General features: G+C 38.9%; 1 long non-coding RNA gene across 1 annotated transcript in view; it reads left to right on the top strand.

The window, feature by feature from the left end:
* Positions 1-24,138, top strand: part of LOC131482977 (uncharacterized) — a 29,456-nt gene extending 5,318 nt beyond the window's left edge. Inside the window, exons 2-4 of the long non-coding RNA XR_009247455.1 lie at positions 9,641-9,718; positions 15,135-15,199; positions 22,651-24,138. This is a non-coding gene — a long non-coding RNA (uncharacterized LOC131482977). The remainder of the gene's footprint in view (positions 1-9,640; positions 9,719-15,134; positions 15,200-22,650) is intronic.
* The last annotated feature ends 1,009 nt before the right edge of the window (positions 24,139-25,147 follow it).

The following is a 25,147-nucleotide window of genomic DNA, read 5'->3' as shown; positions in this document are numbered from 1 at the left end:
ACTTAGAATTCCCTAAATCGAAGGGAAAACTCAACTGATTATCCGATGGACAAACTATGTTAGAAAAAAGTCGATATAGGAATGTCACTCCAGGACACATCTCTGAGAAGTTAGTGAATGCTACAGTGATATTGGCACACAACCTGTCACTTTAAGAAATGCCTAACGCTTTTAGAAGAAACCATGGTTGAATTTATTTCATGAAATAGTGATAACCCCAGGAGAAAAATGTTTGCAACATCGCAGGATAAGAGTTGATTTTCTTAATTCACAAAGAGAAATAGTTAATTTTCTGAACTAATGAGGAATATATGAGAGTTGACAAGAAAGAAAAGAACAACTAAATAAATGAATTGGTAAAAATTAAAAAGAAAAATAATTGACACAACAAGGAATAGAAGGAAGGAAACAAAAAGAAGCAGAAGAATCTTTTTTTAAAAGTTTTATTTTTTTCATTTGAAAGGCCAAGCTACAGAAAGGGAGAGCCAAAGCAGAGAGAGATGTCTTCCATCCATTGACTCACTCCCCAAATGACCGTAACAGCTGAGGCTGGACCGGGTCTAAGATAGGAACCAGGGCCTTCTTGTATATCTCCCAAAATGAAGGCAGAGGCTCAAACATTTGAGGCATCCTCTGCTTACTTTCTGGACCACCAGGAGGAAGCTAGATGGGAGCTGGAGCAACCAAGACTGGAACCAATACTCTTATGGGATGCCAGCACTGCAGATAACAGCTTTACCGATTATGTCACAGTGCCACTAACAGGAAAAATAACCTTACTCATCACATAATAGAGATCAAAGCAATAAGGCCAGAGTGTTTTTCTCCTTCATGAGTTTAAGGATAGCCAGCGCTAGGAGAATATGAGGAAATCAGTTTCATGCTCTACTAATTGGACCACAGATTGATCTGACATTTCTGGAAGGCAGTTTTGCAATATTTATGAAAATTAAAAGTGCACATATACTTGATCCAGAAATCCACCATTAATTTTTCCCAAGGAAATATTCACAACATTCTCCAAGGGCATAAAAATATTCACTGCAACTACCTACAAAATCAATGGTATAGATCACTTCTGGGGCCAATTGGGGAATGAACCAGGTAGGTGGGGAGGTTAACATTTAGAATGAAAGCTTACTCAGGGCTACTTCTGAGCTTGTAGGACTAGAAGGTAGGTTGGGAAAAACATCTGGCATCTAGCAATAGATGCCTGACTAAAGACATTCTGATATCAATACATATGGGGTTATTCATAGAGTTCTCAGGAAATAAATGTTATGAAAAGCAATGCATGGATTTCAAATATGTTTGAACCAAAATAAACTTGGTTCAGTTTGCCATGAACGTTCGAAGTACCCTATATATTATAGTGAAATACTCATTTATGTCTATCAAATATATGTGTGAAATGTGCATTAAAATTAAGATATGTATATATGAATACATAATAAGTAATGAAATATATATGCTATAAATATATTTGTACGTAATGTGAAAAGGCCATAATGCACAAAGAAAGTAGCATTTATATTTTGTGTGAATGATAGTAGAAACGAGGAGACCAGAAAGAAGGAAGTAACTGGGGAGTGGGGGAGTTTGGCTTATGTGCAGTTTTTTTTTTTGGATGTATCATAGGGAAATTGTAGCATCGAGAGTTATTTGGAGTAGTTATTTCTCAGCATTTTTTCTGAGCAGTTATAATCTTTCTGAAAGTTAGAATCACACATGAATGTGCTTTGCAAGTTTTTCATTCTTATTTACATTTTGAAGAAGCAAAGAGACAAAGACAGGCAGAAATCCCCCATCATCTGGGTCACTCTCCCAGATGCCCATGGTAGACAGGTCAGGACAAGGGGCAGACCCAGGTCAGGATCTGGGAACTGAGAATTTAATGCAGGTCTCCCACGTGGGTGTCCGGGAGCCAATACAGCGTCTGCATCACAGCAAGTAAGAACAAGCTTGGTGACAAGCCAGGATTGAAACCCAGAAACTCATCCCTGGGGTAGATTATCCCACACAGCCTCTTAAGTACTAGGTTCAACAATTGTTCCCAGTTTGCTTTTTTAATATCACTAGATTTGTTTGCACGTTAGGCTTGTTGAAATATTCCTTTATTTGCTTTCATAAACAAATGCATGCTACTTCAAAAAAAATTAGCGTGTATCTCACTAAATTATAGTTTGTTTCAGTTAACTAATTCATCCTAAAATAATAACTCTCCATAATAGCTGATCTTAAAGTCTGGAAACAAGGAGGGAAGGAGGGAGGGAATGAAGGAAGAAAGAAGAATGGAAGGAAATGAGGGAAGAAGGAGAGGGATGCAGGAAGAGTAGGGATGGAGGAGGGACAAAAAAGAAGTTAAAAGAAGTGAAGGGAGGGCCCGGCGTGATAGCCTAGTAGTTAGAGTCCCCCCCCTTGCACTTGCCAGGTTCCCATATGGTCACCTGTTCTAATCCCGGCGGCCCTGCTTCCCATCCAGCTCCCTGCCTGCAGCCTGGGAAAGCAGTCGAGGATGGCCCAAAGCCTTGGGACCCTGCACCCGCGTGTGGGAGACCCGGAAGAGCTCCTGGCTTTGGATTGGCTCAGCTCCAGCCGTTGCGCTCACTTGGGGAGTGAAACATCGGACAGAAGATCTTCCTCTCTGTCTCTCCTCCTCCTCTCTGTATATCCGCCTTTCCAATAAAAATAAATAAATCTTTAAAAAAAGACATGAAGGGCAGAAGAAGGACAGAGGAAGAGGGGAAGAATCTGTTCACTTCCCAAGCCAGAAGGGAAACATAGCAAACACTTTTGAGATACAGGACAAGTAGGTTAAAAGTAGCTGGCTTGTTCCAGGTGACGAATTTCTTAGGAATTAGCTTTTGACATCAGAACAGTCCATTCTTTCATTTGTTAATTAAAATAGCCCAAAACTTAAAACCTAAAGATGGAAAGAAAAACACACATTAATAGAAATTTATAACTGAATTTGAATTTTTAAATGCAAATGCCTGGACCAATTTACCCTTAACAAATTGAAATAGTGAGATTTGTTCCAAAGCTGAAAAAAAAAAAAAAAGAAATGTGTGACATTTTATTTTTGATACTCGTGTGTTCTTCATCTAAAATGTAAGAAAGTTAATTATGGAGAAGTGGAAGTAATAAAAGAAAAATGTGATGCTGAAAAACAATAGTGATTTGCTTTCTGAGAATTAATGTAGCTTCAGTGTGACTTCTAAGATAATTTAAAATAGGGTTGGTGACTTGATTTCAAAGAGCAGCTTTTGAGAAAGCCTCATTACAACACAGCGTGCCTTCTTCAGGCTTTTGCTGTCACTGACACTCCTTTCTTGAAATAGTCTTCACTCTTATTTAGTTACATCTGACTGATGGATCTAAATAAAAAGCTTACAGATCAGTGTAAAATGTAATTGAGTTCCTCTTCCCTAACAATCAGTAACTTGGAGAGCACTTAAGCCTTCTATGTTCTCCAAATTCAAATGGCTAACAGACATATGAAAAACTGCTGAGGCTCCCTAGCTATTAGGGAGACATAAATGAAAATCATATTGAAGTTCCACCTAACTCCAGTGAGGCGGCCTACATTCAGAACTCTCCTAACAACACCCATGGATATGGACATGGGGAGAAAGGTACCCTCCTTCACTGTTGGTGGGAGTGTAAGGTAACACAAAAATCTCAGTGCTAAGAGAACTGAAAACAAACCTGCCATATGACCCAGCTATGCCACTCCTGGGAATATATCTAAAGGAAATAAAAACTGCATCTGTAAGCCTATATTTACAGCAGCACAATCTACAATAGCAAAGACATGGAAACAACTCAGATGACCCTTGAAAGAGGAGAGAATAAAGAAATTGTGGTACACTTCATGGAATACTACTCAACCATTACAAAGAATGAAATTCTTTCAATTCTACCACTTGAAAACAAATGGTACTGCCTAGAGACCATTATGCTCATTGAAATAAGCAAATCCCAAAAGGACAAATAATATATGTTCTCTCTGATATAAGGCAACCTCTTTGCCAGACACAAGATCAGTAATACTTTCAATACTGTTTATGCTACATTTCTTGGGTTTTGATATTTTTGTTTTTATTTTCATTTCTTCAAAAAAGTTTTTGTCTTACTAATTTTTTCAGGGACACTTAGATCATACAGCAACATAGTTTTTTTCAAGGGTTTTGTTTTCATTTTTTCAGCGACACATCAGTTATTCAGTAGCATGTCATTTAACTTCATGTTGTTGTAAATCTGCCATTTCTCTCCCTGTAATTGATTTTGTTTTATGCCTTTTCATGTAAGTGCATGTACAGTAACTGCGTAATAGAGACTTTCCTATCCAGACGTGAAAATGCAATGCAGTCTGCGTCTCTCCAAATCAAAGATGGACTCTGCCATTGTCCATACCTACAATGGCAGGATACACGTAAATAGCAGAATGATGGACTTGTGACTGTTGCTAACGGACTATACTGTTGTAATAATATAATGGAAACCAATGTATAGTGGGAAGGGATTTGGGGAGAAGGAGGAGAAACCCAGAGCCTATGGAACTGTATCATAAAATAAAATATTTTAAAGTCTTCTATGTTCTTAATTGATCTCTATGCATACATGATTATACCCTTCTTCCACTTGTGCTTGAGAATTAAATATGACAGATGCTGTAAACTCGAAAGCCACTTACTCTCTATTTCAACACATTTTCCATGTCAGCAGGATTCTACTTGTTAAGAAACTTTTCATACACAAACATTCATTTAGTGTTTCTCAGACAGTCATACATACACTATTTGTAGTTTGGTAGATGAGTTTAGATGATACTGGAAATAAACACACTATGTATCCTGTGCTAAAAAAAATCAGACACAAATCAAGCTCAGCATTTAATAACTCTCATTTCTATAGGACGAAATTGACAACCTCGGTTAGAACTTCATCCATTTAAAATATTAGATACATTAGTTACCTAGCACTACAAATAATGCAGCCTTAACCAGATCAACCACAGAGTATTGAATAACAGTCAGTCATTCTCTTGTGGTTGGATCATCTACAGCTAGCTAGCACAGGCCAAGAGACATTTTGGTGGGTAAAGCCCTGGTCTCATTCCGCCTTGGAACAGCTGCTCCCCAAACAATTTCTTGGCAAAAAGGCAGAGATGTGAAAGGGAAAAACTCAAATTTATGAGGGTTCCAATTAACCCATTCCTGGTGATATTCCAGTGACCAATTGTCTTGTCACAGACAAGATCAATGTCAAGGGAACATTGACAACACTGTCAACATTCAGGTGACAGTTAAAAAGTGAGCATCTCTGACTAGTGATGAATGTGTTACATTAACGATAGAACTGGAAGATAGACATACCCATACCTTATCAGGATGGTTCAAGAGTGAGTTGGTTCAACACCACTTTAATGTGGTGCAGGTGAATCTTAACATGCCCTGCTCTCTGTATCTCTCATACCTTCTATGCAATTGTATATTCTGAGACAAAAATTACTTGTGATGTTACTAATTGCATGGGGCTTACTGTCAATACAAATATTAAAAAGAGTGTTCAGAGGGTCCTCCAATATCTCTAACATGTTTTCATTATTAAAAATCTGGTTAGCTGCATTCTGTATGCATCTCAGTATATTTTCTTCTATGGTGAGAACTACTTCATTTATTACTTTTTATGTAATGCCACTGACCTACAAAAGGTTGCTATAATCAAGGCTTTGAGTAGTACAATTGCCGTTGGTAATTGAAAATTGAAAATGGTACTGAATGTCCTAGACTCTTTCTATTTCAACATCTTTTATCTCCTGTGAGAAGCAGGGAAATGTACTTCCTGTTAGTGTTCCAAGCAGTGGCAATCGAAATGGGGAAAGGAATAGGCAAACAGAATATATAGTCTGGAGGAAATTTTTATTTTGATCAGCTTCTGTTGCCTATGTGAAATGGATTCATTTTTTCGTAGGACGTTCTAGTCCATTGGCTAGCAGAACAGCAGCCTTAGGGTATCGCTCCCACATGTATGTTAGAGTTACAAATGCCTCTCCCTGATGTGAAGTGCTTGCACACTCACAGGTGTACGTGCAAATTCATGTAGACTTGTCGCTACACATATGTAATCATTCATTTATGTCATATGCGTATGTAAACATGTATGGAATCATCTTGCACACTCAGGACAGTAAATAAATAAAAAGCATCTACCAAATTTGCCTTGAAAGCAGATATCTCAGACAGTGCCTCATTCCATTCCAGAAATGTAGTGATATGTAGAGGCGCGATTTTAATTTCTGCTTTTCTGTCTCAGTCAGGATCTTGAACTTGAATTGCATCTCAAAATAATTTATGCCAATAAAACAGTCCAACGTGAGAGTTCTCATATTCCACTGTAAAATACTGAGGCTAAAAGTAAATACATACAGCAAGCAATTTAAACGTTTACTATTTTCTGATTTCCTTTGTCGACTTTGCTTTCAGCACCATTTTCCTTCTCTCTCATCCTGCTCTATTTTTTCTTTTGAGATTAATTTATTCACTTGAAAATCAGAGTTACAGAGAGAGAGAAAGGGGACACACACACACAAACACAGAGGGAGAAAAAAAGAGAAATCTTCCGTTAGTTGGTCTACTCTCCAGATGGCCTCAACGGGCAGGAATAAGCCAGACTGAAGCCAGGAGTGTCATATGGGTGCAAGGTTCCAAGCACGTAGGCCATCTACCACTGCTTTTCAAAGGCCATTAGCAGGGGGCTGAACCACAAGTGAAATTTCCGGTGCCCATGTGTGTGAGCGCCATAGGCAGCAGTTTTGTCTGGTAGGCTGTAACGCTGGTTCCTCTCAGCCAGCTCTTAAAAGTAGCTGCTACTCTCCCACATTTTCACTGAGTGTCGCTAGCACCACCTCCACTAGATAGAAAGTTCCCCCATGATGTCAGGGAGCTTCTCCATAGTAATATCATCATGACTAATTACATTGAGAATAATGACTTTGAAAGAGCTTATCTGAAAGAATTAGCAGCTGGTGCCTCTACATCTCATCACAAAAAAAAAAAACAAAACTCTAAGAACCAAGTTAAAACAGTCATGGTTAAGTAGAGTCACATCTACTAGTGTTCCTTCTGAAGTAATCACTTTTCATAAAAATAGCAACGTGTTGTAATGGCTGTGTTAGTGTTCCAGAAGAGGCTGATAGAGAGTCAGGACATTTTTGCTTCAGTCACCCTTCAGGGACCCCACGGTTAACCTGAAGTGTTTGTCTAGCTCCTATTCCTTGGTGCACCAAGACTTTCAAGTTTTGCTACTGGGGAGTTTGTTCAGCAGGATGAATGTGCACTGTTAGACTTACCGTTTCTGCCTCCCCGAGTTGCTATTGCATTCATAGGTCTTCTAGTGACACAATGTGCTTGAGATAGATCTTTGATTGTGGAAACCCTTTGTACATTAAATATTATCAAATCTTTCTCTGTGATTAATGATACAAATATTTTCCTTCGCCATGTAGCTTTTTTCCCCCAATGTTCCTCATGGTATCTTTTTGAATCCAGAATTTTTGTTTATAAAGTCAAATATTTTGGGGGATGGCTCCATTGGCTAATTCTCTGCCTACAAGCACCAGCATCCCATATGGGCACTGGTTTTATAGCTCAGCTTCCCATTTGGGATCCTTGATTATGGCCTTGGAAAACAGGAAAGGATGGCCCAAAGCCTTGGGATCCTGCATATGTGTGAGTGACCTAGAAGAAACTCCTGGCTCCTGGCTTAGAATCAACTCAGTCTCTGATCACTGCAGCCATGTAGGGAGTGAACCAACAAATGGAAGGCCTTTCTGTCTGTCTCTGCTTCTCTCTGTAAATATGTCTTTCCAATAAAAATAAATCTTTTTTAAAAGTCCCTCTTTCCTTATAACTACTGTATTTTAAGACTTAGAAAAATTTTCCTGCTTCCAGGCCTAGAAGCCATCAATTATTTCTTCTGTGATTCTGTGTTCAAGGAGTCTGTCAATGAGCAGTTGATAGTGGCATACTTTGTAAAACTGGCAGAATAAGGACATGAAGCAGTGTTAGTAAATCATGCTGTGAGCCTCAAGATTCCTTTTCCTTTTCTCAGCCTCACCTTCAGGAGTTAATGGAAAAAACACAGTGCCTTTCATGTTGTTCTTAAAATATTGGAGAAACCACGAGTTTGTTTGTATTTTTTTTTCCTTCCTTGTGTAAGTCTTTCCCTGGTTCCTCTCATAGTCAACGTTACTCCATAATTATAGTTCCCAGATGCACACATTTACCTCCTAACTTTCAGAAAGCTTGTTGACAGCTGCATTTAAGTGATTTTACAATGGAGAATTCATATCTAAAACGATTTCGTTCCTGCTTCCCTATTCTGGTTGGGCTGTAATATTTTAGTTACTTGCCTTTCCACTGTCTGTTTATGCAGACTCAGAGTTCTGTCATTTTTTAATCTTACTCTGAAAAACACTTTCTGTTTATTAATTTGAAAATCAGAGGAAAAGACATGGACAGCGGGAGACATTCAAACAAGGTCTCCCAAAGCACAGAGCACAGGAACCAGAACCAGCTGCCTTGCAGAGTGCATGTGGCCAGGAAGCTGGGGTTAGGACCTTGGATTAGGACCTTGCAGGAGGAGAACTGGAGCTTTTTCTTCCTCTCTTCATCCTCACCAAGGGATACACAAAGCTTAACATACTCTGAACTCAACCACCACTCATGTGATAAAAAGGGATCCGATCATCTGCCTTAAATACAGACATGACTTTAAAAAGCTTCAGTTTGATAGCTTCTAGCACTTAACCTGTGTCTGCATTTGTATTTACAAATGATCTTTCTCTTCAAAATGGAAATGTGTGGTAGATATTTAAACAGGAAGAGAGTATTATCCTTCTGAACATCTGGAAAATTTCTCTCTCTTTCTCTCTCTCTCTCTCTCTCTCTCTTTCTCTCTTTCCCTGATTCTGTGTGTAAAACAGCCTCCAGTACGGTTCCACTTGAGCATGCTATACAGGTTCAACTATAACAAGTGGATAACATGTCTTTGAAAGCAATGGAAATACAGAATAGCCACAATGGAAAGCAACTTAAAACTGATTTCCTAGCAATCCAAAATGGCAGCACCCAAGAAGGTTTCCCCAGGAGGCAAAGAAGCCAATCATTTGTGTTTAAACAGTAGAAGCAAAACTCACACTGTCAAGAGAATAAATCTTTCAGCTATCGGGTGTGCCTAAGGCAAGATAGATTTTCTCTCTCTCTCCCTTTTTCCCTTCAAAGGTTGAAAACACACACACACACACACACACACACACACCCCACAAACCCCTAAATTGAAATTGTAGGTTGTTCTGATTAAACTAGTTTTTCTTATCATGGTACCAGATTTCTAATTTAAAAGATTGCATATGTTCGTACATGATTATCTCACAAATTAAAGCCAGTCGAAGAAACAGCATAACATACACAAGGAGCTTGGTCTATTATTTCCTCCTTTCACCTTTCCTACAGGAAAAAAATTGAACTTCAGGAGTCTGCCTAAATTGAAAAGTGTAGAAGAAGAGGCCAGAGCCTGTGGCACTCTGGCTACCATCATTCTCTATTGATCAAGGATTGTTCTTTCTCTGTTTCAGCTCAAGATGCGGATGCACCTAGGGTGTCTGTGACAAGTGAAGCCCCCAGTGATGCAGAGAACACGACATGTCCTGAGGGTAAGGTTCCGAAGTAGCTGCACTCAGGAAATCCTTCCACTGAGGACACTTTTGTGAGTCTCCTCTAGAACGGAAGGAATTTTTAAAGGATTAATATTCTTAAAACAAGGTGTATTTCAAAAGCTATCTTCCAGGAGCTGAAAGGAATAGCAGCCTCTTTTTAACTTAACTGATGCTGTGCATTTTAATATAGCATGTGTCTCAGTTTAGACAGACCTTACGCTATTGAGACCATAATGGGTCATTCCAAGTCCGAAGTGACACGAAGTCTCCTAGGTGAACTTTATGAAAATTTCACTTATTTCTGCAAAAGCTTCTTGCCCTATTGCTGTCCCCCAATCCACTCCACATTCAGAAGTGCCCTAGCCTGAACTTGAGCTAACAGCACAGGAGGATCTAGATCACTTCATCTCACTTTATCACATCATATGCCTTGGCCAAAACATCCTAAGTCTTTAAATTCACTTCAAAATAGATTTACAAAAATTGTTAATCATACACATGTACTTTTGAAGGCATTAAAATATTTTGAGCCTTAAAAACATTAATGCTCTCTTGCCCTAGAAAATGAATCTGAGAATCCTATGAAATGCCATTATCTGCATTAGAAAACCAACTCTTTTGGATACACATGATTTAATAAACATGTATTCCTCTGGCTCATAAAGCTTAGGAAATCCAGAATCAGACAAATGATCAACTGTATGTATATCTTATAATTTGGGTCATTTTAGCCACACTAAGATAAGTTAACTTAAAATAACTATGTAGATTGGAATGGACAGTGTATAAATGATTCTATTTGCATAGATAAAATTACTTCAGGGTGAGTATTTTTAGAAATTTAAGGTAGTGTTCAGGTGAGATAAGATCTTTTCAAAATTAGCTTATTTGTTTGCTTGTTTACCTATATATTTAATGATATAGTTTCATAGACTCTAGGATGTTCCCTCCTCACTCCCCAAATCCTTTCCCCTCCACCGATTTCCCCTATATTATTACAATAGTTTAGTCCTTCAACAATAACCACAAGCCTATCACACTGCTATTAAAGTGAATCCTGACATTGTAGGTATGGACAATGGCAACGAGTCTAGTATCCTATTGTCAGGATATATTTAATAGGTTCATTGGGAGTCTATCTTTGATTTGAAAGTAGAGATGCATGCTGCATCGCATCTTAACATCTGGACAGGAAAGTCTCTATTATTCAGCTACCATAGATTCCGTTAAATGAAAAGGCATAAAACAAAATCAGTTCTAGGAAGAAAAATGGAAAATTTACAACAACATGAAGTTATATAACATGCTATTGAATAAACGAAGTGTTGTTGAAGAAATGAAAAAGAAAATAAAAAACTTTGATAAAACTATGTTACTGTATGACCTAAGTGTCACTGAAGAAATTAGTAAGAAAAAAGCTTTTTTGAAGAAATGAAAATAAAACAATAATATCAAAACCTGTATTGAAAAACAGTATTGAAAGGAACATTTATAACATCCGGTGCCTATAAAACAAAAGGAAATATCTCAATTAAATGATCTAATAATGTATCTCAAAGACCTGCTGAAAAAGTAAAAAACGACAAGAAGCAAGAAAAGATAAAAACCACAGCACAAATAAGTGAAATTAAAACTAAAACACAACAAATTGCAACAAGAGCTGTTTTCTTCAGGAAGACAAACAAAACAAACTTCTAGCCAGAGTAGATAAGAAAAACAAATGAGAAAAAACAAGTAAAACTAGAGATTAAAAAAATAATAAGAAACTAGTAAGGTGATTTCTTGCTGAATTATATGATAATTATATGGTATCCTTTTTCATCTCTTAATATTTTTCATGTCAAAGTCTATATTATCTGATATAAGAATGGCTACACAAGTTTTTGTTTGTTTGTTTGTTTGTTTTTCCAATAGCCTCGACTATCTTTTTCCATTCTTTCAGTTTCTGCATTTCTTTGTTGGTGAGATTTGTCTCCTATAGGCAACAGATAGATGGGTTTTGTTTGTTGATACAGTCTGCTAATCTATGATGTTTGGCTGATGAATTTAGTCATTCATGTTCGGGGTTAGTATCAATAGGTGGTTATTTGATCCTGTCATTTTAGCAATGGGTTGCTGATTGTTTGGTTTAGTCTTCCTTTGTTGTTTTACTGGGACATTCTCGATATTTGCCTTTGGTTTGAGTAGATACTATTGCTTTTATCTGACGACAGAACATCTTTCAGTATCATTTGTAGGGCAGGTCTGGAAGAGGTAAATTCTTTGAGCTTTTTTCAGTGTGAAAGAATTTTATTTCTTTTTCAAAAACAAAGGAAACCTTTGCTCGCTAAGTTATACTGGGCTGAATTTTGTTTTTCCTTTTAGAATCTGGAATATGTCACTCCATTCTCTTCTGGCCTGTAGCGTTTCCTCTGAGAGATCAGCTGAGAGTCTGGTTGGGATTGCTCTATATGCTAATTGAATTTTTCATGTGCATATTTCAGGATCTTTTCCCTATGCTCAACTGAAGACAACTTGATTATCATGTGTCATGGCAAAGATTGCTTTTGGCCAACCTTATTGGGAGTTCTGTGGCCCTCCTATATTTTATTACTCAATTCTTTTTTCAAGTTAGGGAAGTTTTGCTTTATTATTCCATTGAATTCATTTTTAAACCCGCTTCTCTTTCTGTGCCTTTTGGAACTCCCATAACTCTTATATTCAGCCTTTTAATAGTATCCTTTAACACTTGAATACATTTTCTTTTAGCTTGACTCAGTTCCTCTTCTAGTTTTTTGTTTGTTTCTCCATTATTGAAGGAAACATCTTCCAATTCTGAGATTCTTTCTTCTGTCTTACTCATTCTATTACTGAGGCATTCCACTGAATTTTTAGAGTTCTCCTTTGTGTCCTTCATTTCTGATAATTAGGCTTGATTTTGTTTCAGTATTTCTATTTCCTGTGTGACATATTCCTTAAATTCCTTGAACTTCTGTATGTACTTTCCATTGTTGTTAAGCATTATAACAAGTTTTTAAAATTCTCTATCCCCTATTTCCTCAGTGTCTTCCTCAGTTGACTCTGAGGTTAATAAAGGGTTTTGCTCCTTTGTGGGGGAGGCATCAGTAATATTCAGTGTGCCTCTGTCTCTTCTTTCGCTCTTGGTCATTACTATTGTGATTAGCAGATTCCTCTCATTATGGCTAGCTTCTAAGCTGTGTTGGCCACTGGTCTACAGGTTAATTTTACTGATTGCATTTGGTACCCAGTTCTTTGCACTTACTTGTGCCACTCTCCCCAGTGAGTTTCAGTCCCAGGCTCTTGTGCTAAATTTCCACCATGGTCTTCATAGTCCTAGTTGCTGGTCATAACTTTCTACTCGCTGCAATCCTGCGCTGTGGCCTCATTGTTGCCCACACAACCTCTTCCTCCTCCTGGTTTGAGCAGTGCCCAGGATTAGGGAGATGCCAGCTGTCATAAGTCGCTGGGTTGTCAGTTGTGCTGGTCTTGCAGGAGTCTGCTGGACCTATTCTGTGTGGAACCCGTAGGATGCCAAATGGTACTACTTTCCCTGTGAGATCAGTGTGATGCATCAAGCTGGATGTGAGCTCACTCCTGGCTTAGCACATGCACAACACCCTGATGTCCCTCCAGCGCCCACAGCCTTTTCCCCAGTACACAAAATGGCACCAGTGTGGCACTGGTGAGTATCTGAGCCATTCATCCTCTTCTTGCACCTGCCTATTTGGGTTCTGCCACTGTGCTTCCACTTGTGGTTGAATCAAGCGAATCAGCAAGATCGGCAATTTTATGTCTTGGTTCATTTCCTGAGCTTCCAGTGAACTCTCCTTCCTTCCTGGCTGCTGGAGGAGCTCCAATCAACGATTGAGGATTGCTGCTGTTGTAGCTGGTCACCGCAACGTGGCTCTGTTGTCTCTGATGCTTCCCCTGTCCACAGGTCTCCAAATGTCCCTCTGTCATCATTCTGTCCTCTCCTATTTCCCAGGATCACAGCCTCTCTGCTTCACCCTGGCTAATGATTCTCCATCTTTTTAAACATGCCCTTACCCTATTCCACTATCTTGTTTCTACTCAATATCTGCTTTTAACACCTTCCACATTGAGAGAACGTTGGATGGAATTGTATACACTGATATCCCCTCTTTGAAGCCACTTTTGAGTATGCAGCAAGCATGTGTCACTATTTTACTATAGTCAAGCTTTCATGTTCAAATATATAGTCAATGCTTTCATGAAAAAGGCATTTAGATGGCTGGTTCTGTGCAAATGAATGAAAGCACTCAGATGTGAATAAACAGAAGTTATTTATTCAGAGGTTGCTATAGTACTGGTATTATCAGCCAGTATCACTGGTTTTTGGCAGACTCAGCAGCAGGCAGGGGCATGGGATACCTTTCTAGAAAACAAAATTGAAGACTTCTGGCATTCTGGGGTTGCAAGCTCTTGGCACAGGGGAAGCTGGAAACTGCTAACCAGAAGTGAAACATCGTGAGTGACCAGTTCCACGATTGGTCCCTGGGTTAGAAGGAAGCAGAAACAAACAGTGGGGCAACTGACAGTCACTGACCAAGTCCTGACCAAGTCCTGACCAAGTCCTGACCAAGTCCTGACCATCTGAGCCCATTCCTACAGAGGCCATCATTTGGTTGCTAGAGGGATTTTGAGTCCGAGTTTGATTGTTACACATGATCTGGCCTTTGTCCACTGGTACATTCAGTCTCTCAATTTATAATGTGGGCTTTGGTGCTCTAAAAATATCAATCTCATTAAACCTGCTGACCCTTGGAAATTTACAAAATGGTTGCTATGCCTGCTCTGGGCTACTTCTGGAGAAGGGCAGTAATTATGCCTTCTGTTTTTATGCAAATACTTGCCTAGAACACACACAGTCAAGTAAAAGCAAACATTGTATCATGGTTGTATAATCTGGTTAGAGGTTTTGCTTTTTCATTTCATTTGGTCTACTGCTGCTCACCCACTGTCAGGTTTTCAGGTCTGTTTTGAATTTTGAAATTGAAAACATGGCAAACGCAACAGGCCTATTGACACTGCCATTTCGGAGGGAGGCTGCTTACCTCCTTGAATGTCAATGATCTGTTTTGCTTTGTTTCTCCCTTTATTTTCACAGCTATCTACTAAGGCTTTTGAATGTATTAAAGGATGGAAAAATGTACATCCCAACTGCCCCCCCCCCCAAAGCTCTGTTATGAAATGAAAACTTTATAGATGAGACAAAAGATGTCCAGCCAGCATCCACCAGTAAGAATTTCTCAGCATGATCCTCAAATATTGAAGGAGTGAAAGAAAACTGGAAGAAGGCATAGCTTAGAAAAATCACAAGATTCTCAAATGTATTTAAGATAATTAGGTTTGATAAATATTTAACCTTTTCTATTTTCATTTCTGGTTACAGTTGAAATGAATAGTCAGACTGACAGTGTAAATGACCCCACAGAGTGTCAGCCAGAAGACTGACTGGTAAGGTGCCCCTGGGGCAGAATTTTAAATTGATTAACTGGCCATTGTAACTGTTTGCAAGTGACATACTGAGTTTCCTTTGGTTTAACATTTTCTCACAGCATGATTTAGGTTAACTTGTAAATCTTTAAAGAAAACCATAGAAAAAGGAGGATTAACTCATAATCTTGCCATCTTTTCATTTTAATTGATTGCAAAACAAAGAAATAGAGCAAACACTCCCAAGCACTGGTTCACTCCTTCAAATGCTTGCAATAACTGGAGCAAGCTGGACTAAACCCAGGAGCCAGAAATGTAATGTAGGTCACTCATATGACCTGACAGGTACCCAACTACTTGAGCCATCATTTCCTGCCTTCTGGGGTCTACATTAGTAGAGTCTTCAATAAGGTCTGAAGCTGATATTAAAATCCAGATAGGCCCAGCACCACACAGACCTTCAAATCACCTCTCAACAGCTAAATCCAATGCCTGACCTGAAGCTTGGCATCTTATAAGGGGAAAAGCTAAATCCGCAGCATATTCAAATTGTACACTACCATGGTTTTCTGTGTTTGACAACTAGAAAACCATTTTTCCATCAGTCTTGCCCCCTGGCCTTCTGGAGTGATCAAATTATTTCAACTACTATAAGCTGATTCTGAAGCAATGCTTTTCCAGAAGTTACCTGCTGTATTGTTTAGTGGATCTGTTTTTAAGTGTAACACTAAATCTTGGCCTTGGAGAATGTGTAAGGCACATGAGTGTGCTTGGACAAAATCAAGCCTCCTGTCCTATCCCCTACTACCCATGCACCTGAGCATCTACACGAAGGTTTATGGAGGCGAGTCGGCCTCTAGGAATTCCCCAGTGAAGGTAAAAAGTCTGAGTCAAACCAGATGTAGGAGCTTTGCCAGGCCAACAGTCTAAATCTACTTGGATACAATAAAGTGGTATCCAGAATGATGAACGGTCTGTAACCCTATTCTACATCATGATGGCTAGTAAGCCGAATTAGAAGAAAGCAGCCATTCTCATTCTTATAAACTGTTCCAATTCCTAGCCTAAAGTATTTCGTTTGAGAAAAACAGTATTATGGTGTGACTATATTGTGAGTCCTGCAATGTATGACACTAATGATGTGTTGACACCGCTGCAGAGAAGCACCTGCCTCAACCCCAGCATCTCCCCTGTAGGTCTCTGCACTCTCCAGGCACCACCCACACAAGACCCTTGCACCGATGTCACAGCAAGGCAAAGGTTGAAAACCTGTGAAAGGAAACACCTGCACCTCCCACAATAAAACTAAAACTAAATTCAAACCCATCTGTGTAAGGCACATGCACCATAAAACTGATGAGAAAAAAGATCAGGTAACATAGCAGTTTAGATGCCATGTCTTGTATCAGTGTGCCTGGTTAGATTCCCAGTTATGGCTCTGGAGTACAATTTCTGCTCATGTATATCTTTGAAGGCGATGGGGCTCAAGTGCCTAGGGCCCCTCCTCCCACATGGTACACCTAGATGGATTTCTCTGTCTACTGGCTGGACCATTGCAGGCATGTGGAACCAGCAGATGAATCTTTCGTTGTGTCAAATAAATAAGTATATTTTCAAATGTGCTTATACAAATGTGATCTTATAAATACTTCTTCTTTTTTTAAACCTTGTTCATGTAGTTTAAATATTCTGGTAAGCTGCTGAAATGATAGATGATATAACTGAGATGTTTTCATTAAAAATGATAAGTGAAGACTAATCCTCAACAATACAAATGCAAGCCCTTGACTTTTTGCTCTCTTGATGCCAAAAATCTATAGATACCCTGTTTAGATATTTTTCTTAGTTTGGCATTTTTTACGGTGGGTCCTTTCTAGATAAAGTACTACAGTAAATATTTTTCCTTAGTTACTATCAAAATTACACTTTCCCGACATAGCCTCTCCGTTAACCCAAATGAATAAGTGATTGAATTAAAGTCCACCATTAGCTTAAAGAAAGTGAATTCCAGGATGGGAAAGTGACTTGTATAATGACTAATATGGAGAATAGTAAATATTTCCAATTCAAAAAATCTTGGATGATATTATATCCAATCCATAAACTATAGTATTTATCACAGGAACAGCATATCCTGTTCCTTACTGGTCCTACTGAGGGATTTACACAATTGGGTTTGCGGAGGTTATTTAGCAGTTAAATCTAAAGAATGAAGATCTAGTAATGAGAATTTTCCCTGAAAGTATATTAAAGAAGGAAAATGAAATGGTATTAGAATTTCAGCATTCAGAGATACAACATAGGAATATTTGTAGCCATGCAATTGAAAACTGAAAAGAAAATCAATGGTATCAGTGTAAACAACAGTAGGGCAGATGATCAGAGGAAGACTTGGCAAGTGCAAACATATTTTCACCAAATAGCAATTGTGGAATCTGAGCCATTGGGTCTGGCTGGACATGGCTTGCAGATGGAACTTTAAGAAGTTGAATCACTTCCAGGTCTGTACTTCCAGATGCTAGCTCCTAGACACCTGATACAAAGCACAGGCTATTCACAGAGGATGAGGGAGACCATGTGGAAAGACATCCTAGAAACCGTTTCAGATGCTCAGGCCCCAGCAGCTAGTCACTGGAGCAGATGAACTACTCAGCTGAATCCAGGCTGATGATAGACCCATGAGAAATAATAAATTACTGAAGTTTAAGCCACCAAATTTGGGGCTTCAGACTATGACTTAGAGATAGGCTCTATGGCTAGGGAGTTGGGTTTTAAATCTCACCAGGGACCTTGAACCACCACTCAAGGTAAAGTGTTAGAACTGATACCTCTGCATAAATAAGTCTGGGACTCCCAGCTCAAGAAATTAACAAGATTTGTGTCAGCACAGGGCACTGCACGCAGAAGAAAAGAGCTCCCTGGGCAAATGGAAACCCCAAATGCACCATGAGTTTGAAATACAAAGTTATACCATCCAAAGTTATGCAGTAATACACAAAGATACACTAAAATGTAAACTAGTACACAAAGAATAAACTGAAAAATGAACTCACTGAAGGATTACATTCCTACGTAAAATCCTCAGTGTGAGTTCACAGTTTTAAACCTTCTAAACATGCAAGGAAATGAGCTATCCTGGGTGGGTTTATGTGTAACACTTAAGATGATCAGCACCATGAGAACTTTAGAGGATAAAAACGTTGAAGACTTTATAAAATACAGACCAGATGAAAGCAGACATAAAGGAATAAGAAGGGGCAGGCATTTGGCATAACATTTAAGATACCTATATCCTATATTGAAGTGACTATAATCTCGGCCCCACTGCCAAATCTAATTTCATGTTAATGTAGATTCCAGGAGGCAGCAGGTAGTGGCTTAAATAGTTGGGTCTCTCCCACCCAAAGGGGAGACATGCCAGGCCCAAATACCCGCTTTGCAGACATTTAGAGGAGTTAGCCATTGGATGGAAGTGCTTGTACGCACACACCAAACCTCTCAAATGAAAACACATATATATGAAAAGTACAACAGTATAAAAAATGAATAACCTGTCAAAGCAAGAATGTAAGAACATTTAAAAAAAACACATGAAGGGACATGAGAGATAGAAAGAGAATATCCAAGATATGCTATGTTCAATAAGAGCTCTAAAGGTGTGTGTGGATCATTAATATTTGAAAGAAAGTGGCTTAGAATTGATCAGAGTTTATAAAAGTGGGGTATCTTAAGTTAAAAGAAGTGCAATAAGCCATAAACAAAGATACACTTGAATCCACACTGAAACACCACAAAAAACCAATAATCGAGAGAAAATGTAAAGCAATAAGAAAGAAGAGATTTTCTACAAAGAAAGAAGTAGCAGTCTTCTTACAATCAAGAAATTAGGGCAAAACACAATGGAGGGCCCGGCGGCGTGGCCTAGCGGCTAAAGTCCTCGCCTTGAACGCCCCGGGATCCCATTAGGGCACCGGTTCTAATCCCGGCAGCTCCACTTCCCATCCAGCTCCCTGCTTGTGGCCTGGGAAAGCAGTTGAGGACGGCCCAATGCATTGGGACCCTGCACCCGCGTGGGAGACTCGGAAGAGGTTCCAGGTTCCCGGCTTCGGATCGGCGCGCACCGGCCCGTTGCGGCTCACTTGGGGAGTGGGTCATCGGATGGAAGATCTTCCTCTCTGTCTTTCCTCCTCTGTGTATATCTGACTGTAATAAAATAAATAAATCTTTAAAAAAAACCACAATGGAATCAGGCTAAGACTTCAAAACCTTGAGAAACTAATTTTCAATGAAAATTTTCTACCAGCTCCAATATCATTTAAACAATTACATATATCATTGTCAGGAAAAACTGTTTGCTACTCATATATTCTATTTTATACAGCAATAAGAAAAAATTAAACCCAGAGGGAATAGGGTACATGTGTATTGAGAGCCAAAAAATGATAAACTCAACAGGAATCCAAATAGAACATGAAAGTTATAGTACAGCCGTTTTCCTGTGTACTACTAACCATTTCCTGTGTCCTAGACCCCCAGTGGGTACCTAAAAGTGTGGATAGCACTGAATCTTGTATATACTGTGCTTTCTCCTACATAGCCTTCAGCGCTGCCACACAGAAGCAGAATCAGTCTGCCCATTTGTGTTCTATGCCTTGATGCCTCTTTCATCACTATTGTTGTTCTTTGTGGTAGTCAGTAACTAAATTCAAAAAAGATTATTTGAACATTAACACTGTGATACGAGTAATTGCAAAGGGTTACTGCCTAATTAATGGTCAGAGAGTTTATACACTGTTGATGAAGTGGGCAAAGGGAAGGCTTCCATCCCCTGAAGGGAAAGAATGGCTGAGATATCACCATGTTGTTTAGAGTGGCATGTAATTTAAAGCATTTGATTTATTTCTGGAATTTTCTATTTAATATTTTCAGACTGTGACAGACCATTAGTAACTGAAACAATGGAAAATGAAATTATGGATAGGAAGGAATATTCTGATAATTAATGAACACATGTTCAAATAAGCAGTAAAGCAAAAATATAATTTATGTTTATGTTAATTTTATAATAAGCAAAATAATGTTACCTACTTTCCATTATACTGTATGTATACATATTTGTCAAGATTCATGTCTGTGACAGTATGAAACATTCAAGTGGCTAGAAAATATTGACATCAGGATTTTGGTTACCTTTGGAAAGAAATAGTTTACATTTATCTGTAAATCATAATACTAAATATGTAAATAGTTTATAATATATGGTTTTTTTAAAGATTTATTTTATTTTTATTACAAAGTCAGATATACTGAGAGGAGGAGAGATAGAGAGGAAGTGGAGCTGCTGGGATTAGAACCAGCGGCCATTTGGGATCAAGGCGAGGACCTTAGCCACCAGGCCACGCTGCTGAGACCTATAATATATGTTTTTAAAAGTAAAGTAAATATTATGAGGAAATTTAAAAATCACACTCTGAATGTATATATTGTATGTCTGTTCCTTCATCTTGGTAATCTTCACTAGTAAAATTAAAATTTATGGTTTTGTATGAACGAAAGAGCTAGACAGATACTACAGGGAGATACCGTGTAAGTACTACAGGGAGATGCTGTTTAAGTAGCACAGGGAGATGCTGTTTAAGTAGCACAGGGAGATACTGTGTAAGGCTGCCTAGAGAAGCTCTTGCCATTAGAAGGAATTTGCTGGATTCTGTCTTCTCCTTTCTACTGTAAGAAGCATGGTATTGCTTTTCTAAATGACTCCTAGGACATCAGAAAGGAAGATAAGCTCTGAGCTCATCTACTCTAATTATACCTTGTAGAAGTGATTGGTCTGGGACCTGCAGAGACTCTCTGACCTGCGCGCATTCCATATACTGTTCGAGCAAGGGGTTTCTGAGACCAGGGCCCTCTGCCCCTTGACCTGCACCCAACATACTTTTCACTTCATGTCTTGTCACACTGGTTTCTGTTTCTATTCCTTTCTCACATCTCCCCAGTCTAACATGCTTTGTCATGCAAATGGCATCTTTTTCTTCTCATAGCAAAGAGTAATTAAATTGGACTAGCTTTGCCCTCTATCCCAATTACAGTAGATTCCCTTCATGTTGAAACCAAAGAGAGTAGCTATTAGTTGGGATCAAACAGCTGTTAAAATGTATTTGGAATCTGCATTTTATGTTACTATTCCCTCAGAAAGCAGTGCATGTGGTGGGTGCCCATTGAATTATTCAGGTTTAATTTGATTTGGATTGATGTCTCTGAAAGCCCAGTGTTGAAGACACAAAATACAAAACCATGTCCTCCATTTGTGTTGAATTACAAAGTTAACTCCAACTGTACTAAAAGATATGGAGCGACTTCAACTGTTACATATGACTGCAGACAGTACGCATAGCATAGCCATCTGAGGAAACTGTTGTTTTTTATAAAGTTAAGCATTTATCTCCTATATGATCTAACAATTCTATGCTCAAATTTTTGCCTTAGAGAAATGAAAACTAATAGGCACAGAAGCTTTAGGCAAGAATATTCACAAAAATCCCAAACCTGACACAAGTCAAATACATCACAGTAGAATAATGGATCCACAAACAAATGATACATCCACTAAGTAGAATTCTAGTCAAAAATAAGAAATGTGAATGAATTTCTGAAGCATTGCACTGAGTGAAAGGAGACAGATATAGAAGAGATCCTGGTTAAATTTCCATATGAGGGCATCCTAGAACAGACACAATGAAACCAAGGGGATACAAAATCAGGTAAAATTTTAGTACTACTAGGACAGAACTAGGGAGAAGAAATTTCTGGGCTGATGGGATATTTTATAATAATGGTGTGGACTGAAGTATCCACATCATTAAATTAAATTTTAAAAAAGGATTTAATTGTGTATTTAGGATGTGTGCATTTCCCTAGAGTTTGGTTGTCTCTCAGATTTTAATACCCAAGAAGGTACAGCATGCACACCCTTTAGGATACACTGTGCTTCCAGATTTCTCTCAGGAGTAAAGAACACAGCAGAAATTAAAAAAAAAAAAAAAAAAAAAAAAAAAAGGTTCCAGGGTGTGGAATACTCACCAATGACTTCTGCAAATGAGCACTGTGCAAATTGTTATTATTTACATGCAGATCCCTGGGAACTGGAGTGTGAAATGGACACCAAAGAGAGAGCTTAAGGTTTGGTTTTTCAAAGAACATTTGGAAGAGTTGTGTTAATGTTCCCCATCAGCCAAAGCTGGTACTCAAAGTGGAAGACATTTATGGATAGTGATTTATAGTCTCTGTAAAGACACCATGTGCCAGCAATTACAGCTCAAACATCCAAAGTTCTTTGATACTTCAATAAGAGGAGGCCTATTTGAGAGGACAAGAAATATCGCAATGGGTGTATTAAAAAGATCTTCCTTTGCTAAGCTTATGAAAATGTCTCATCTTTAACCTAACAGGTGGTTTCTCTTTGTCTTCGGCAGGGGCTCAAGATGAAGCAAAGGAACAATAAAATACAACAAAACGACTGTGTTCTGCTTTGCAAGGCCTCTCCTGGTTCTCCAGGACTTCGGGAAGACTGTCAGCACACGCTGAGGAAGAGGGGGGTGGGTGGGAAGGCAAGTCCCATGAAAAAATGGGGACTCCTTTGCTCTAATTTCTCCAGCTGTGTTTTGTTCTGTTTACCCGCGGAAAAAGAAAGGGGAAAAAATGTTTTCTTTAATTTGGTGGGAGAATTCGTGTTAATGCATCTTTCAGGCACTATCCTGTCATTTCTGTGTTTTCGCTCACAACTTTGGCCCACAGTCATGGTGGGACAGATGAACGCTAGCCCCCATCTGCTTTCTCAGTTATTTCACAAAGCTGGTTGTACAGTGATTTCTTCAGAGAAAGAGAAGGAAGATGATGTTTGATAAGCTGCAGGCTGACTTTCAGGAAATCAGCAAACACAACATGAGCACAATCCGGACAGTGAAGGCAGGGAAAGAAGTGGGCAACAGTCCTCAAATACCACTATGAAAGGTTCTGCACAAGGAGTTGAAAATGTTTTAATCACACAGTAAATCAGGAATAGGGGAACAGGGTTTAAACCAGAGCAGAAAAACAAGGCCCAACAAGGAAGAGTCTCTTCCTTCCTAGCCAAGATGGCAGGTGCACTCTGCTTGGATGTTAGTCTTAGCTCTACAACTGCCAGGGATGGCGTTTGGAGGGGTGCTGTACTTTCCAGCTAAGAAGGGGGCTGTCGTATTTAGGAATCAACTAGATGTCTGAGAATATTGAAAGTTCCACTGGAAGTGTCTTAACATACAAGTGTTTCATGAGAGAACAGCCCTTCTTGACTCAAGGCCTGATGATCCACAAGTACATTTTCATTTGAACTGAGAGGCAATCAGGACTTTAACTAGTAGTGTGCCCATTCTGGTCTGCGTGCAGCTGGTATGATTTGCTCATGCCAACTCCCAAGCTGACTTGGTGCCTGAGTCGCTCACCTAAAAGACCAATCAGTACAGCTGTGAAGAGAAGCTGCGGTATTACTAACCCTTACATGCTGGCGGCACAGTCATGGCTGAAGGGGCCAGGTGTCATTATAGACACCTGTCCCACAACCACAATGGACAGGGTGCCTCCTTTGAGTCCCAAGGCCATTCCATTGTTTTTCTAGAAAATTGATGATCTACATATTTTCTTAAAATTGTTATTATTTGTATTTGTTTTCTCAATATAGGAAAGTAACATATCAAACAAAGTATTTCAAACATAAAAAGACATTCTGCTTTCTAGATAGCCCATCGAACTCTTCACTGTTCCTCTTTCTTCTTTGGAAAATTCACTGTTGTTTCTTATGACTTTTATTTTGGCATTTCTGAATATTTTACCCCATCTGTATGGCTTGTTGTGTATGCCGGAATAACTAGAAAGTTATAATTCAGCACAGGTAACATGTTTTAGCATCCTTGTTTTCCTTTAGAACTGCTCATCAACATAGTGACCTCGTGGGTTTCTTTCTCCTTCTGCCATTCATTATTCTACAGTTTGATAGAGAATCACACGCATGCCTGACTGCCATTAAATATTACTTTCCAGAAAAGCAAGGAATGGGCTGATTTTAAATAATCCAAGAAATAATGTCACTCAAATACTGATCACCCTATATTTCACGCTATCTTTATAACTCAATTGATAATTGCCATCTTTCTCATTGAAGTACTCCACAAGCACAATCAGCCAGGAGCTCATAATCCTCTGGCTCCCAAATGTGATTGCCACTCAGCCACAGTAAAAGTTACAGTGGGAAACATAGGATGATGTGGCGGACAGAGTTTTTTTTCATGGACAAAGATGAAAGAGACCTAATGTCCTTGCTAGGAGCAGCTGGGATGGGAGTCATTCCTGCCTGACCTCCTCCTCACCAACAATAGCTATTGTGTTCACTCATTTTATATGTGGGTGGTTTAGGAATGAGAGGAGGGTGTGCTCTGCCTGAAATCTAAAGCAAGAGGAAAGGAAACTTTGCACCAGAAAACTGAGAGAACAAGGCATCGATATCATTAGTACCACTCCTGAATTTGGGTCAGCACCATTTAGTGACTTAACTTCATTCTTCATCTTTTCCTTCTTCATGCTCTTTGATCTCTATTTAACTATGAATTTATGTTTTAAAACAAATAAGAAAATCAACTTAAGCATCAGTTGTGAAATATTCCAAATCCAGTTATTGGTCAGATTGAAGACATCTCAGGAAAGGAAACTTGCGTCCACTGGCATTGTCATTGTGTGGGCTGTGTAATGGGATAGATTTGAAAAGCTTCATCTTCTACACATGAATTCTGGCTAGTCGGCATCCAGCCACACTTTCTACTAGACTATGTTGTGCAAAGGGTTACAGGGAGAAGGGAAGAAAATAGTGTTAGCCGTGTTTGCATACAGAGGATGAAAGTAGGTCTTCAACACAATAGGTCTAATTAAAAAGGTACTCACTAG

This window comes from Ochotona princeps, chromosome 22 (assembly GCF_030435755.1).
Source record: "Ochotona princeps isolate mOchPri1 chromosome 22, mOchPri1.hap1, whole genome shotgun sequence".
NCBI classification, from domain to species: domain Eukaryota; kingdom Metazoa; phylum Chordata; class Mammalia; order Lagomorpha; family Ochotonidae; genus Ochotona; species Ochotona princeps.
Note: the sequence above shows the minus strand (reverse complement) of the source record. Positions and strands in the feature narration are given on the sequence as shown.